Here is a 15,387-nt window from a genome sequence, read left to right on the forward strand (position 1 = left end):
AATCTGACTCATAGCTACCCCTCTTTGGGTTTCCAAGGGGGTATCACTACAGAAGTAGATTGCCCAATCTTCCTTCCTAGGAGTGGCTGGTGGGTTTGAACCACTAGCCTTCTGGTTAGCAATCAAGTGCCAGGCGCACCTTAGTCTTCAAGGAGATATCTTTACTCTTCAGCACTTGAAAGAGGTCTTTTGCAGCAGATATGCCCAATGCAATATGTCATCTGATGTCTTGACTGCTGCTTCCATTGGTGTTGATTGTAGAACCAAGTAATAGAAAGTCTGACAATATCAACCTTTCTCCATTTATCATAATGCTGCTTACTGGCCAGTTGTGAGGATTTTTGTTTTCTTTATATTGAAGTGTAATCCATACTGCAAACTGTAGTCTTTAATCTTCATCAGTAACTGCTTTAAGTCATCCTCACTTTCAGCGAGCAAAGTTATGTTGGCAGCATATCACAGGTTATTAATGAGTCTTCCTCCAATGCTGATGCCATGTCCTTCTTCATATAGTCCTGCTACTTGGATTATTTGCTCAGCATACAGATTGAATAAGTATGGTGAAAGGATACAACCCTGATGCACTCCCTTCCTGATTTTAAACCATGCACCTTGTTCTGTTTGAATGACATGCTCCTGGTCTATGTATAGGCTCCTTATGAGTACAATAAAGTGTTCTGGATTCTCAATGTTATACATAATTTATTATGATCCACACAATCAAATGCCTTTGCATACTCAATAAAACACAAGTAAACATCTTTCTGGTATTCTGTTTTCAGCCAAGATCCATCTGACATCAGCAATGACATCCCTTGTTCCACATCTGAATTGAGCTAGCATTTCTGGAAATTTTCTGTCAATATACTGCTGCAACCATTTTTGAATTATCTTCAGTAAGTTTTACTTGCATGCAATATTAATGATATTGTTCAATGATTTCCACATTCTGTGTGATCACCTTTCTCTGGAATGGGTACAAATATGGATCACTTCCAGTCAGTTGGTCAGGTAGCTGTCTTCCAAGTCTCTTGGGATAGCTGAGTGAGTGCCTCCAGTGGGGCATCTGTTTGTTGAAACATCTCAGTGAGCATTCCATCAATTCCTGCACCCTTATTTTTTGCCAATTCCTTCAGTGGAGCTTTGACTTCTTCCTTCAATACCAGTGGTGCTTGATCATATGCCACCTCCTGAAATGGATGAACATCGACCAATTCTTTTTGGTACAGTGACTTTGTGTATTCCTTCCATCTTCTTTTGATGTTTACTAAATCATTCAATATATTGCCCATAGAATCTTTCAATATTACAATGTGAGGCTTAAATTTTTTCTTCAGTTTTTTCAGCATGAGAAACAGAGTGCACTCTTCCTTTTTGGCTTTCCAACTCCATGTCTTTGTACATTTCATTATAATAATTGACTTTGTTTTCTTGAGCTGCTCTTTGAAATCTTCTGTTCAGCTCTTCTATCTTGTCATTTTTTCCATTTGTTTTAGCTACTCTCCATTCAAAAGCAAGTTTCAGAGTCTCTTCTGGCATCCATCTTGGTCTTTTCCTCCTTTCCTATCTTTTTAATGACCTTTTGCTTTCTTCATGGATGATGTTCTTGATGTCATCCCACAATTCCTCTGGTTTTTGGTCATTAGTGTTCAATACATCAAATCTATTCTTCAGATGGTCTCTAAATTCAAGGTCATATTTGGGCTCTCTTGGACTTATTTTAATTGTCTTCAGGCTCAAATTGAATGTGCATATGAGCAGTTGATTGTCTGTTCCACAACCAGCTCCTGGCCTTGTTCTGGCTGAAGATACTGAGCTTCTCCATCACCTCTTGCCACAGATGTAGTCAATCTGGTTCCTGTGTAATCCATTTGGTGAAGCCAGCGTTTGTGTTTTTGAAAAAAGGTATGTGGAATGAATAAGTCGTTGGTCCTGCGAAAATGTATCATATGATCTCCAGTGTTGTTTTAGTCACCAAGGCCAAATTTTCCAACTACTGGTGATTCTTCTTTTTTTTTTTCCAATTTTAGCCTCCCAAGCACCAGTGATAATCAGCATATCTTAATTGCATGTTTGGTCAATTTTAGACCATGGAAGTTGGTAAATATCTTCAATTTCCTCATCTTTGGCTTTGGTGGTTGGTGCATATATTTGAATAATAGTAGTATTAATTGGGCTTCCTTGTAGGTTTATGGATATTATCTTATCACTGACAGCATTACACTTCAGGATAGATCTTGAAACAATTTTTGTGATGATGAATGCCACACCATTCCTCTTCATTTTGTCATTCCCAGCATAGCAGATCATATGGTTGTCTGAGTCAGAATGGCCAAAACCGATCCATTTCAGCTCACTAATGCCTAGGATGTTGATCTTTATGTGTTCCATTTCATCTACTACCACTAATAGTCTAACATTTAAAAAATAAATGTTAGTTATAAGTCTATGTTGGAAGTGCCATCACTCTTATTGTACCTGAATTCCTTGTCACAAGGAACAGTTATTTTTCCACTAATTTGTCTTTAATAATTTTTATAATTTAAAAATTCTTGTATAATTTTAAATTATAAAATATAATTTTTATATTTCCATAATTTCATGAGATAATTGTACTTAAATAACTTGGCATTCCGTATCCTAATATTTTAGATAGCTTATATAACCATGGAGCTGGATTGAAGCACTACACGAGATCATTTCTTGTGAAACCTAAGAGCAGCAGCCAGGCCACTCATTAAGAAATCAAGTCAAAGGAGATGGAGATTCTGATTACCAGAATTCAAATAACAACTGAGCTCTCATGAAGAACATGAGAAAAATAAATAAATTTCTTATAGAAGGCCACTGAGCGATGTAAACTAAGCTTATCTTCCTGAATGAGATACTCAAGTCGTATATTTAATAAGGTTTCATAAGACTTTGTCCTTTATTTAAAAACTTTTTTTTTTTTATTTAGATGAAATTTTACAAAATAGACTTGTTTTACATTAAACTATTCATATACATTTTGTTTTGTGATAGTGGTTACACTTCTTGCAATGCAACTGCTCTTTTCCCCCTTCCTCCCTGTGGTTACTCCTTCACTGTGTCCTTCTTTCCTATGCATTCCTACCTCCATATCTTTCTCCCTGTGCTAATGCTGCCCTTTTGATCTCTCATGTCCCCTTCTAAGGAGTGCATCTCCCTTTTATAGGTGTTCAGCTGGTAGGCCTATCTATTGTTTGGCTGAGAGTTAAGCTAAGGGAGTGAGTACAATTCCGGGCCTGAGGGCCATTGTCTGGGAGTTTCCCCAGTATCTATCAGACCAGTAAGACATTTTCTTTTTTGAAATTCTAAAAAAAATGCTGCTATCAAGTCCCCTATCATGAGTTCTTCATGTGCAGAAGAGCCAAACAGTCTGAGACCATCTGACATGATGCTCCCTTTTTCCCAAATATGCATTGCCAATGGCTGTCAAATCTGGTGAGACAACAGATCAGGAACTCTAACCTCTAGCACTTTGAGCACAGTTTCAGCCAGTCCTAACCACAGCTTATAAGTAGATACCAGGACTGGGCCAAACTAAGGCTTACCTGGACCCAGACTCCAGAGTAGGTTTCAGCAGGGGAGCAAATTGTGCAATCAGCTGGCAAACCTGCCCCCTGCAAATAATGACAGTGTTTGTTGCCTCTTAAGCTGTCTAGAGGTCTCAGTGGGAAGCCCTCTGTGCCCTGTGTTAGGGATGTGGCTTCTGACAAAACTACACTGCAAAATGCTCTCTCCCTGACATTTCAGCACAGGCCTTTCCCAGAATAATCTAGAACGTGCTAAAGGAGGCACTGACCTCCTTTTGGAATCCCATAAAGGGCTAATTCACCTTTCTCTCTTGCACCAATTTCTAAGCAGCAATCGTTCAGGGTATAAACTGTAGTGTGGCAATAAAACTAACCCAAATTCTTTATGAGTAAAAATCCAGTCATGGATTTTAACTTTTGTTTATTTTCAAAATACTCAGTCAAATTTTCAAGTTTTAGAGATAAATGCCAAATTAATATTATTTTTTAAATTTTATTATGTCCTACTTTTAAAATTTTAATTAGGTTACCAGACTTCTATTCTGTGCTTCATGAAGCCTGCTTCATATATTTAACTATACCCTAAACGTAATAACAGTGCTTTATAATTGCATAATGTCTAATTCTTTTCAAAAAATCTTAACAATCACTACCCCCTTTTCCCCAAAAAACTTAGATAAGTCAGGCCCTTGTTTTTCCATGTGATGCATGAGAATCCAGATATTCAGAGAGGTTACATGACACACTATATGACTGTAAATGGCAGAGCCAGTTTTGGATTTTAGTTGCATGATTCTAAGTTCAAATTTTTTCTTTCTAACCCTAATATTGTCCCTTTTAATACTTTCTTCTTCCATATCTTCTTAAATATGAATCACATGGAAAGGTAGACATATTTGTAGGTGGAGCAAATTTTTGTTGTTTTTAAAGAAAGTCAAATTCTAAGATTAAATTGTTATTTTTTGTCTCTCATATTTGTGAACTTCCTGAAATATTAATCAAGAAATTCTGAGTATGTGTCTAAAGTCTCTTTTTATTCCTATTGAGATTTTCTATGTTACTTAGCTGTAAGGTCCCAGTACTTCTCTTGATAAACCGTACTAGATGATTTGTGCAATGAAAACAGAAATGTAGGCAGGTGGCATGTTGGACTAGTTGCATCAATAGTTTCTGGGACTATCACTCTTTGTTCAGAAAGTTATACTAGTTCCTTAGGTCTTAATGATTATGGCTCTGTTTGGGTTTATTCCACTTATAAACTGGGCTTCCTTTCGTAGCTTCCGGTTGACATGTCAAAGGCTAAATTTCTTCCTCTATAATAGTGTGAGATGTGTTTTATCTTTTTTTCGTATGCAGTGTTCCTATATTTTATCAACTACTAGTTTTGTATTTGCATTCTCCTTTTTTAACAATTAATAATTTGAATAGAATTAATAGAATTAAAATTATTGCATTTTTAATAGAGTTGGCTCACAAGTTCCCAACGTTTTTACGGTTATTGTCATCTATTCTGTTTAATTCATTACTTATTGATAAAAGCAGTCTTTCTAAATAGCATGAGTTAGAAGAGCACGCCTTTTAAGCCAGCTTAATGATTTCTTGCTCGAGGTAAGTATGAGAACTAAGAGGTTTAAAAATAAAGTTCAGTTTTGTTTTAGGCCAGGTTTTTTTTTTTTTTTTTTTTTTTTCCCTTAACCAATTTAAGCAGTAATACAATATCTTCCCAGTGGGAAAAGGAGATCAGGAACCTATTAGGAGGAAATATTAATATCCCCCTTAGAATTTATTATATTATATTTAAAGCATGACTCCCCCAAAATATTACCTAGCCTTTTTAATATAATGAAACCTGTGAAAGTCAGAACCTGTGTGAGGTGGAAACCTGTCAAGGAAGGCAAACTCAAATATTTTTCAGTCATGGAGAGTGATAGAGAAGAGGTGACTGCAGCGTGTCACGGGGGGAAAACTTGCAAGTCCCAGAAAAACAAAATAGTCCTGTCAATACCCAGCTCTCACAGGATTCGCTGTCTTTGCATAATACTTAAAAAGAAAAAAGACACTAATAATGGTGCTTCTGTATTGGCAGTGACTTTTGATAACTTTCACTTCTGATTCCCTCCATTAGAAAAACAATTTTTCTCAGGTGTAATTTTATAATCTCTACTGTCTATTACCACAGCAATAACTGTTCTTTTTTTCCTCAAAATTTTAATTCTTCTCTTGAAGTTGAATTTATACCAGCTTGCAATTTATGTATCCATGTTAATTTTAACATAATCTACTCTTCACATGTTATGTTATTTTTACATAGTGAAGTTCTTAAGAGATAATTTTTAAGCCTGGTATTATATAGATGTTTCTAAAACATGGTTTAATATGATATGTAATTGCATACTTATCTTTTAATTATTGACTTGTTAACTGTTAATTTGGGTCTGTTTTCTCTACACTCAAAGGCGTGCCTATGTTTACATATCTGAACTCAAATTTTTAAGCAAATATTAACTGAAGCACAGCAAATTAGGGAATAAGGGAGTAACACAATCACTCAAGGACCATCATGTTGAGTTTTCCAAGACATTTTTCTTCCACCTTTGGCTTAGAAGACCAGAGGAAGAAGGTTGATTTTACATAAGACTGAATGGTCCTCTGTTGGTTAGGTTTCAATGATTCAGCTTCTACTCCTGCCTTGTGAAAGTGAGGCATTCTTCATATCATGAACCACATGGACTAAGGTCAGTCTTATCTACACATATTCATTAGTTTCTAATATGTAAGAGCTTTGCTCTCGTTTATGATTATATATTGACATTTATCTTCTATATACCACTAAATGCCTTTCCTTTGCCAAACAGCTTGGGAAAAGATAGGGGGAACTCACTTTATGGTGTTTTGTGTTTCTCTAATCTGTTCTGGTAATAGATTGTTTCTCCACTTAAATTGATGAAAGGCCTGACTCAAGTAAAATTTTGTTTCTGTTGTTGAAAGGTGACGCTCAGTCAGTTCTGACGCATACTCACTCACCCCATGTGCCAGAGTAGAACTGCCTCATAGGGTTTTCTGGCTGTAACCTTTATGGGAGCAGCTCACCTGGTCTTCTTCCTGCTGGATGGTAAAGAGCTGCCAAGCTTCCTGGGAGCAGGTGAGCCCTTAACGGCTGCACCACCAGGGCTTTAATTATCACTAAATGTGTTAGTTCATACTCTCCTTGAGGAAGACAGACTGTTGTTTCAACTTCGATTTGTCATTAACTGTGCAAACTAAATAAAGATTTTGCTTTTATCATAAAATACTGAGTTACATTGACTACATGATACTATGTATCACTTATGGAAACTTGAGTTGACTATTTCAATGAAAATAGTCATTGATAAAAGAATCAATGTAACAGTGACAATATTTCCCTCCTGAGATCCTTCTTTTTCTTATTACCTCATTATGGAATAAAAACTCTGGGGAGCCATTTTCCTAACATGCAGACAAGGGGATATAGAAAGGTCTACAAACTAGAGGAGTGGTTCAGTGCCCAGGAGACCATTAGACATAGAGGAGGCATAATAATGTTGCTGTTGATAATAACCTCAGTAAGGAGGTTCTGTGATCGTTGCTATTAGCCAGGAGAGCTTATGATTCTGTACATACCCTTTCCCTAAGGAAAAGTCAAAGTCAAGGGCAAAGACATTTTGTTTAGCTACAATGCTAGGAATAATGCTTTCATTCTGAAGAGCATATCAATTAATTACATTCAGAGTGCATGTGAGGTATCTTCTGGTCTCTTTCTTTAGCCTTTCTCTTTTATATAGTTGGAGTGGTGAGAAGAGCAACACACTCCCACTTGTTTGCAAAAGTAGTGAAGCCAAAACTCTTCTTCCTGGCATATTTTCCTCTCCTCATATGCCCTCCTCTTTAACACAAATCATATGTAAGATGCAGAGGTAGGGGTTTTGAGAGTAATGGGGAAAAGGAAAAGATGGTTCTGGACCTCCTTTGGAGTTAGGTTACTAAATATAACCCTGGTATGCACAAAAGGAGTCCTCCACAGGGTCTAACATAGTTATAAACCTTCTCTTTAGTTGTTGTACCTTCCTTCTGTATCTCCTGGGAACTTTGGTGGCATAGTGCCTAAGGCATTTGACTGCTAACCAGAAGTCTGGTGGTTCAAACCCACTAGCCACTCCTCAGAAGGAAGATTAGATGATCTACTTCTGTAGTGATACCACCTCAGAAAACCAAGGAGGGGTCTCTATGAGTTGGATCCAACTGGAGGGCAGTGAATTTGGTTTTGGTTGGTGTCTTCCACAGTTCACAAAGGGTGAGTTTCACCTCTCTGGGATCTTGTATTATGTGTTACACTTTATTGTGATCACTTAATACAATTTACTTTTAAATAAATAATATATGTTCAACTTTACAAGAATATATAACACATTATAAATCACTTGGTCAACAGCTGTTTTCTCTACTAGACTTTAAGATCCATGAATGAGCAATTATTTCTATTTTGTTCTCTGAAGTAGCCTCCAACACCAAACTCAGTGACTAACAAGTAGGAGAGATTCAATATAATATTTAATGAATGAATGAGTGAATGATTAAACAGAGGATACAGCATTCAAACTCCAGATTTCTTGTTCTTTCCACTCCATCACCATTCAGATCTCTCTTAAACGTCATCTCTTCACAGGGTCTTTGCCTGATCTCCTTATCTACAGTAGTTTTCCCCTGCCACTTGTTATTCTGTACCTTGACCTATTTTCTTTACTCTGTGACATTTAGCAACATGTTTATTTCTCCTTGTTCTTTTCCATTTTTGTAATCTATCTCATCCACTACCATAATGAAAGCACCAGGAAACTGAGCAAGCACTGAGACTTGCTCTTTCTTTTTCACTATATATCCATTATTTAATTTTATGTAGAAGCCTTAATCTTATAAAACTCCCAATGGCTCCTTTCAGGTTAAAATACTGGGGTATGGATGCAATAATTCTGGAAACAAAAGACACATCTGACCTTGGAAAATGCATAGTTCTTAGCCTCAATAAAACATACATAACTTCTGCAGATAGAGGAGAGCACACATGATGTTATCTCAGCTGCTCCCTTTGTGTTTTACATGTCCAAGTCAATCTGTATTACTCTAAGCAAAGGTAGCCATCTATCTGCCTCCAGAAAGAATGCAGTTATGTGAGACCACATACTATTAAAACACCATTGACTTTCTCTTACATGACTCACAAGTGTTTTATTTTATGTAAAAATAATCTAAATCATCCTATGTCTAATGAGAGATTAAATTATCACCAAGGGGGTCTTTTTTGTTTGGGGGCATAATATTGTCACTTTCTACCAAATTCAAAATTAGTATTTCTTAGGTCAGAAAGCACTATTTTAGGAACTGTCAGAGGACCAGCATTTATCTGCAAACACATCACTTCCTCTCTTGCACATCCAATTAATGTCGGCTTGGTTTTCTTTCTCTTTTCTTTTTGACATGACTTGACACCTTTGACTGTGGCAAAGGGATATTTCTTTAGTCAGATTTTCAGCTCCATATTTAATTATTACATCTATACTAATACAGCACTTGAATCAACAACTAGTAGCTTAAACCCCTGGAGAAGATTTCAACATATCCAATGTTTGAAGACTGTCATGTCCACCTTTGAACTTGTCTCCTCTGATTACTAGACATTCACTGCTGGTTTCACAGTACAATCACGATGGGAGGTAAAATGTGTAACACAGCAATTTCAGTTCATGGTCAGTAGTCATGGCAACACCAGAAGATAAATCTTAAAATAAGAAATAATCTCCAAGGGCAAGAGTTTTCAGCTTGCTGCCAGATGTTTGCAGTTTCTTTTTTTGGAATTAAATATGCCATTTGAGTTTTGAAAAGGTTTAAAATTCTATTTAGAAGGTACAGTATTTTTAAAAAAATTAGAAGTGAAAACTGCATCATGTTTTCTAAATATCACTATATGCTAAACTGCTTTTACAGCCTTTTGGATGCTTTTTAAATTTTCCCATTTGAAAATTGCGTAGAATTTTTTAAATTCATTCACAGAGTCAATAAATATTTATTGAACACTTACTATGTGCCAGACACCTTGCTAGTTATTGAAAATTCAGGGGTAATTTTCTCTTGTGGATTTTGAATATGCAAGAGAGATAGTTCTATGTATGCAGATTTAAGAAGCATTAATATTTATCATATTTGTGACATGAATCCATAAGAATATAAAATGTTTAACTGAGAAGCATAATGAAGAGACAAAATTACCATTCTTTATGATATATATAGAATAAGAAGAAAACTGGATTTAATTATATTTTTAGTTTACAGAGATTGAAGTAATCATTGTTTTTCGCTATTAACTTACATTATCCTCATGCATTGGTACCCTTGTCTTGGGGAAAAACACTACTGTGCCATGGTTACTGAATATTGGGATTTGATAGGACAGAGTCAGAGAGTTATGGGCACTTTTGCAAGCCTAGATGCTTCTGTTCTTCTCTCTTTACTCTCTTCCTTAGAGAACACAGTCCCTATCTTAACATTAAAACTAATCTACAAAATTGTGGAAAAATCCAACCAACTCATTATATCTCTTCTCCAATTCTCAAGTCTACTATTTCTAGTTTCCTGCTGAGCATTTCCATTTGGAAGTGTTTCACAGATCCCAAAATCAACAGGCCTAAAATTCATCTAATTGACTTGACTATTAAAATATTTTTCTCTCATTGTTCCTCTCTTTCCTAACAGTACCATTATTCACTCAGCAGCATATTCAACTCCTTTCTCACTCCCTATTTACAATCACTCACCACTCATCTTTTGTTCCTATCTTTTCCTCTATGTGGTCAGAACCACCCCAGTAGTTTTAGACCATATCATTTTATTCCTGTGCTATGAAATTTCTAGTGGATCTTTCAGCCTCCAGGCTACCATTCTTCTACTGCATTTGTACACTATTACCAGATTAATCTTCCTTAGCAAAATGTCTTAACAGAGTCAATGGGGATACTGAGAGTATGGAACATGCAGACTCCTAACTCACTTCCCTGTCTAGGAATACTTATAAGGTCTAGTTGCAGAAACAGATTTGATGAAAAATGAGGGGAAATGTCTGGGGCATGGATTCTGACAAGATGACTGGTGAAGGAAAGGGATCTAGGGTCACTGGGAGACAAGGAGTGTGTCCATTATCTAGCCAGTCTAAGAAACAAGGTTTGTCCTTTAAATAAGAGAAAGGAAGGAAGAAGCTAGTTTGGGATTTAGGGCATTAGCAGTGTCACTCCACATCCAAATGACAAAGTTCCACACAGAATAAAGGAGATTCAATTCTCTACCAAGGGTCCCTGGATGCTCATGAAGATTCATGAGGATCAACAGACAAGAACAATATACGTGATGGAGTAGTCATGGAGAACAGGGCATTGGCCTGAATGGTGTCTCCCAGAGGGTCCCAACAGCAACAGGAATCTTGGGATACCTCTCCTCAATGTCTTGAACAGCAAACATACACAAAAAAAGCTAGAGGAGAAGAGTATGGGCAAATATGTTGTTAGGCATATGTAGTTTACTCTCAGGGGCATTCAGAATTAATGAGACTCAGGCAGTGGTTCTTGGATTGCTGAACAAGTGATAGCGGGAGCCTCATAGTAAAGAAAATCAGAAAAAAATATTCAGAAAATGGAATTTTTGTAGAAACTGTTTATAGAATAAATGAAGAAAAAACACTCTATCAAGATTCTAAAAAGTTATCAAGAAATGAGACATTAGACAGATACTTACAAGGAAGTAGTTCTAGAACAGAGGAAAAAAATGATAGCAAAAAAACAAAGGATGTGAAGTTGAAGACAAATTTAATCTACTGTATACTTTTGTCTGATTAGCTTGACTGAATATTTGGTCATTTAAAATGCATGCCTATAAGTAGATTCACCCTCATCGTCATTGTTGTTGTTAGGTGCCGTCAAGTGGTTTCCAACTCATAGTGACCCCATGCACAGCAGAACGAAACACCGTCCGATCCTGCACCATGATCTTTGCTATACTTCAGCCCATTGTTGCAGCCACCGTGTCAATCCATCTCGTCAAAGGCCATCCCCTCCTTTGCCGACCCTCCACCTTACCAAGCATGACATCCTTCTCCAGGGAATGGTCCCCTCTGACAACATGAGCAAAGTAGGTGAGACGAAGTCTGGCCATTCTCACTTCCAAGGACCATTCTGGCTGCACTTCCTCCAGGACAGATCTATTAGTTCTTTTGGCAGTCCATGGTACCTTCAACATTCTTCGCCAGCACCACAACTCAAAAGCATCAACTCTTCTTCAGTCTTCCTTATCCATTGTCCAGCTCTCACATGCATATGAGGTGATTGGAAATATCATGGCCTGTGTCAGGCGCACCTTATTCCTCAAGGAGACATCCTTGCTCCTCAGCACTTGAAACAGTTCCTTCGCAGCTGACCTTCCCAGTGCTACACGTCTTCTAATGTCCTGACTGTTGCTTCCATTGGCCTCGATTGTAGAACCAAGCAACATGAATTCTTTGACAACCTCAATCTTTTCTCCATTTATCATGATGCTGCTTATTGGTCCAGTTGTAAGGATTTTTGTTTTCTTTATATTGAGATGTAATCCATACTGCAGACTGTGTTCCTCAATCTTCATCAGTAAGTGCCTCAAGTCATCCTCACTTTCAGCAAGTAAAGTTGTATCATCTGCATATCTCAGGTTGTTAATGATTCTTCCTCCAATCCTGATGCCATGTTTTTCTTCATATAGTCCAGCTTCTCGGATTATTTGCTCAGCATATAGATTGAAGAAGTGTGGAGAAAGGACACAACCCTGCTGCACTCCCTTCATTAGAGCTCATATTTTCATACGTAGCCTGCTTCTGTACAGATTGACAGCTTTGGAAATCCATTGGGGGTTGCTATGAGTCAAAATCAACTTGATGGCAGTGAGTTTGTTTGTTTTTTAAGGGTTTATAAAGCACTTTCAAATAAAATTAGCTCTTTTGATATTTCCTACAATTTATAAATGAGAAAGTGAATCTTTAGAGATCCTGAGGTTTAGAGAACTATTCAATTTATTTATTTTACAAATCTCTTTTCCAAAAGAACATCTCTATCCAAAGGAACACCACTGAGAGACCCTTTCAAAGTTAGCCATTCAGAATAGCCTGAGCGGCTTAGGGCATTTTCATAGCTATGTGGCCACACTCTGAGTCCATGAACACTTTATAGGCTTGCCACCAAATTTCATTCAGTTTGTAAAATTTATTTTTGCCTGAAGTGAGTGTACATATTGTTACAGCAACATTCTGTCAGGTGAAATGTTGACTCAAGTGCATATTGCAAATTGTGGGATGAAACTTGCTGTGAGAAGAAAGAGACATGTGAAGTCAGGACCAAAATAAACTCTAGGGCATACTTAAACATATAAGGAAGAACAGGCCAGGCAAGAAATAATTAGATTCAATATAACACAGTGCTGAAGGATCAACTCAGGGATTAGTGTCATAACTGTGTATGCTTCTATCGGCACTGTAAGACACTATAACTCTGTAATAGTGAATTCATTCATCATTGCTGATTTTTTCAGTGCTGTTATGAGTGCTATATTTCTTTCTGCACACCATTAAAATTCTAGTATTGAAATATGTAGTGTATACAAAAATTTTTTTAAAAAAAGTAAAAGTTTGTTTTAGGAGTGTGAGAACACTGCAATGGAACTGAGACACTGAAATATTTGTAATTCTAGAATCATGGCAGCATATAGTATTTCATATGTAAGGCCAAAAGACATAGAGAGATGGAGGAGATTTGAAATATCTGTCTAAAGACATTAGGTTACTGTTCTAATTCTTTGATGGGCTCCCATTTTATTATCTGTGAAATTAATGCTATGCATTTGTAGCATGGTCTCCTGAATTGAGGCCACAAACTGCTAATTGTGCTCCAATATCCATTTTCTTCTTTTCATATTTCTTTTCTATATTCCCAATGAGAACATAGACCTCCCTGCATTTTAGCTGGTCATATAATTGCTGCTAGCACAGTGCTTAAGGCATCTGACTGCTAACCAGAACATTGGTGGTTTAAATTCACCAGCCACTCCGTAGAAGCAAGACTAGGCAATCTATTTGCAGAAAGATGTACCGCCCTTTAAACCCAGTGTGGGTCACTATGAGTCAGAATCAACTCAACGGAAATGGGTTTGGTTTTTTGATTTGCAGTTGCCGAAGCTAAAAACTATATTTCCCAACGGCCTTTGTACCTTGGTGTGGCCATTTGAAAAATGTAAAGCCAATGGGATGTGGCCAGAAGGCTGGTGGTTTGCTCCTCAGAAGGAAGGTTGGGCAATCTACTTCCATGATGATACTGCCTTGGAAACCAACCCAAGGAGGGGTCGCTATGAGTTGGATCTGACTCAGCAGCAGTGAGCTAGTTAATTTTAGTTAGTGTGCAACTTTTGCCCACCCTGACTTCTTATTTCTCATTTCCCACTGGCAAGGGAATTGCAATAACTAAAGAAACACTGAAGTCTTATATTGAGATTGACAGATTTGCTGGACTGGCCCTAGATCACTGACTTCTGAACTTTTCTATGAAGGAGATATAAACTTCTATTTAAACCATTGAAACTATACATCAGCTTTGTCTACACCCTACCTAATACAAGAATGCAGCGCCTGTGATCATGAGGCTGAAAGAATGGAACCAGTCTAGATAAGCATAAAATCTTTGATATTGACCTCATTGACTTATAGTTCTAAACAAAATCTCAGTGGGCTGAAAGAGACCCAGTGAAATGGTCTAATTTACAAACCAGAATTTCTGTAAAGGAAAGTAACTTTTCTGAGGGTGATGAATAGCATTCATCAAAGGAATGCACAGTCCTCCTTGAAAAGTTTCTCAAGGTTTCTCCCAATGAGATAAGGAGAGTAGAAATGTAACTTTAAAAAAAAAAAAAACAATTGCTCAGGCAGTTTCCAGACACCAGGCACCAGGGGAGGGTTGCACACCACTGATTACTAGTTGCTGCCCCAGAAACAGCCTAAATCTGAGTGCAGGCTAAATCACACACCCAGGGGTGGAGATTTAACATTACAATGAAACATGCTAAGGATCGCCATTTTTTTCTCCCTCACTGTGCATGCTAAACCTGTAATCATATGAAATTGTATGTATACCATGATTATAATGTAATCCCCACCATATAAAAGAAACTTAGAAGCACATAGAGACCTCCTTCTCTCTCTCACTGTGTACAAGCTTAATAAATGCTGTTTCTTCCACTCTTCACCTTGGTGTGTCTTTATTGGCTTAAGTCACTCTGGGCAGCAGACCCAGCCCTCTGTGGGTAACAAGGACACATATCTTATACTAAAATTATTGATCCTTTTTTAAAAATAACTGTAAAGAAAAAATGGAATCACTTTTTAGGGTAAAAAATATTCAACAAAGTCATTATGACCTACCATTGTTTTTTAAATTTGAGTTTATAAGAAACTAATTATTGACTCATAGTTAAGCTTAGTTTAAACTACTCCCAACTGAGTATCGGAGTCTGAATTGTGGCCTGCTAGTCTAAACATCCAGATTGACTATCAATTTACATACTTTTCATGTGTTATATGGTAAATATAAATATATAGTTTCACATGTTTTGCATTCAGCTATTTTTCTATTTAAAATTGCAAGTTTTATCAATTTGTTGTTGTTGTTGTTGTTGTTTTGCCGTCAAGTCGGCCCCGACTCATAGCGACCCCTCCTTGGGTTTCCGAGGCAGTATCACTACGGAAGTAGGATTGCCC

The sequence above is a fragment of the Orycteropus afer genome, unplaced genomic scaffold, assembly GCF_000298275.1.
Source record: "Orycteropus afer afer isolate SDZICR_OR568_19922 unplaced genomic scaffold, OryAfe1.0 scaffold00222, whole genome shotgun sequence".
Classification (NCBI taxonomy): Eukaryota; Metazoa; Chordata; class Mammalia; order Tubulidentata; family Orycteropodidae; genus Orycteropus; species Orycteropus afer.